Source organism: Morone saxatilis, unplaced genomic scaffold, assembly GCF_004916995.1.
Source record: "Morone saxatilis isolate NCDOM2014 unplaced genomic scaffold, NCSU_SB_2.0 Contig12, whole genome shotgun sequence".
NCBI lineage: Eukaryota > Metazoa > Chordata > Actinopteri > Moronidae > Morone > Morone saxatilis.
In genome coordinates, this window is record NW_023339674.1 from 20029140 (window position 1) to 20032135 (window position 2996).

At 39.5% G+C, this 2996-nt stretch overlaps 1 pseudogene; it reads left to right on the forward strand.

Moving 5' to 3' along the window:
- The first annotated feature begins 1124 nt into the window (after positions 1-1124).
- The window catches only part of LOC118321435, a 6626-nt pseudogene continuing 4754 nt past the window's right edge, over positions 1125-2996 (forward strand).

The window sequence follows — 2996 nt, forward strand, 5'->3', positions numbered from 1 at the left end:
AGGCTTATTTAAATAACTTTTGTAGGCCGACTTAAGGACTCTGTGGTTGCTATGCGTCAGGGACAAATGACGACAACTGACACACACTAGGACCAAAGCTGTTTCAGATTCATTAGTTTAAAATCCAGTTTGTTTTGCTATGTGTTTTACTGCTGAGACATTAAGGAACCCACTGATGCATCGACATTATACTTTGTTAAATAACATTTTCAGGTTTAACTAATCAAATCTGACAATTTGACAACATTTTAACTCTGTTGAGACAGAAAAGGACTGTGCAAATTTCACACAAGGAAACAAGGTTATTTAATTGTCATTTTACATCGCAGGGTTGTATAGTGAAATTTAGGTCATAGTTCCCTTTATGATACTCATAACAACAAAAATATATATAAAATAATATATTATGGATTAATAAGTAATAAAAATAACGAGAAAAAAAATCTATTCGAATAGGATTAATAAAATATATGAATAATAAACTGGACAATAATCATGAAACCTGTCAGATACGATGAGGTATGATGCATTCTTTAACACCGCAAAAAATCCATTCATTTCTAGACAATCTATACACCAGCTATATATATATATATATATATATATATACACTGCAATTTTCCCAGCTTGGGATAAAGTATATCTATCTATTGTGCATTTTACAGAATGATTTTTCTCATCAGAACATTTTAAACACACATGATGACTGAGGCAGGAGCCACTACAAAACATTCTGTCTATCATAGTGCTGTGGGCAGAGCATAATGTGAATGTGAAATTGTTTTTAAAGTAAACATGCTGCTTTTTAAGTCTGTGCAGTTTTCTGAACATACTGAATGCCTGTGCTTCTTGCTCTTTCTCGTAGCTTTCTTGGCACCAACGTCTATAAGCATTTAATGTGCTGTGCATTTGACGCAATTCTGCACAATGAATCTGTCTTCCAGTGGTGCATGACAGTATGCGTGTGGAAATAAATACATTTTAGTCCTGCCTATTAAAGGACCCGTGTGTAGGATTCAGTGGCATCAAGCGGTGAAGTTGCAGATTGCAAGCGTGAAGATCCTATCTAGAGACAGTGTTTGATTTGTCCATTCTGGGCTATTGTAGAAACACGGCAGTTCAACATGGTGGCCTCCGTAGAAGAAGACCTGCTCACTCTCGTTCTAAGGTGAGCTTCATGCTAGCTAGAGCTGAACCTTTTTGAGACAAGTGACTCCATTTGACACTAAATATGCTTTAGAATAAGCCCCCCAGTAGCTCACCTGGACCAGTTTACAGTAATGTAATATGATTGGCTGTTGAAGATGTTCTGTGGCATTACTTAGGATCCTGGATGTCCTCTGCACAAAGACATCATGGACCCTTGTAGTGATTGAAGTAGGAAGTTAAGGCTGTCCACACTGGATTTATCAACTTATACATACTTGTTTCAATCAGTGCATTCCAGCACTGCTGTTAAAGACACATTAGGTGCACAGGTTTATCTTTTCCCATGGTCTGCACTGAAGGAACTGTACTGGGCTGAGAGATTATAAACCTTTTCACTTTGAAACAGCAGATGGAGACACAAGCACAAAGTAGACATTTGCTCCCTGAAATGGAGCTGCTGATTTGAAGTAGCAAATACTGTACACAACCAGTAACTTTATTAATAGTTCATAAAGAATCTATTTATTATATTCTTATAAAATAAAAAACTCTAAATGTCATTATGTCCACCTCTATCCTAACTTCACCTTTTTATTTGGCGTTTTAATTAGAAAAGGAACCCTTTGACTTATCAATACTTAATAGAAGACTTGTTGGCTCAATATAAAGTGAGAAACCTATTAATGATTCATTACTTACATACAGTACATTTAAACCTTCAGACCATATGCCTTATCCAGGATTTATGTGTGTGTATAATTTATGTGGTCACTGAGAGACTACACGTCCACTGTAGTCCATAGATTGAGTGATTGGCTTTGGTTGGCTGGCAGCGGGTTCTCTGGCTTCCATTTGCTACTTTTAAACACTCAGATTTATCATGATATCGACCCGGGCTGTTAAATGTAGCATACAGTAAGTTGTTTTCGAGCCAGAGGTGTTGTGTGTTTGCTTTTCCACCAGTTTAAATAGCTCTGACGCTACAGCGATCCAAAGGTCAGCATACTAATAAATTGATCCCCCCCCAACCTCACTCCGCCCACCGCTCAGTTACATGCAGCACCATAAAGTGCTTCCTTCTTCGAGATATCGCAAAAGGTAAGACAATGTAGCCCAGAGCCTACGTGCAGAGGGAGACAATGTAGCCTACGTGCAGAAACTATCCGATCGTAACATCCGAGTGCGTCTGTGTTAGAGGAAATCAAGGTTGCGGACCGATAGCTGCTGTCCTCGGAGGTTGTTGTCAACGTCTGTGCAGATTCACTCTAAACAAGCCTGAAGTTTGGCTGCGATTGAAGGTTTGGTTGGATTAAGCATCTAAAATCTGTTCGCAACCGACTCGTAGCCACTTGTTTGTGTATGACACTGAGCCAACATTTAGAGAAAAGTCAACACCATCAGTTAAAACATAACTAGAGAGCGGACTACTGACCTTACCAGGATCTCCTTTTTTGTTGCATGCATCTGCTTATTTGTGTATAAAACATATTCTAGTTCACGCTAAAGTAGGGGAGGGGGAAGGGGGAAAACTCTTGGCCAACTTCCTGTTGTGTGCAGCAGCTCCATGGATGCATCTTCTTGTTTACACATTAAACATTTTTCAGACTAATGTGGTTCATCCTTCACAGAGCTGGATATGCTCTCTGGCAAGTGTTGGAGGAGGTAGTTCGGGTCTGGCACTGTATCAAGTGCTGTCTGGATGAGGGGCTGGAGGCTGTCTGCCTTCGAAAGCAGCGTGACATTTTGTGGCTGTGGAGGGTTTAAGGTTGGGTCTCTGTGTGAGGTTGGATTTTCTTTCACTCACAAAGTTTAGTAAAGTTAGGATGAACATGTTTCAGCTCCTGCAC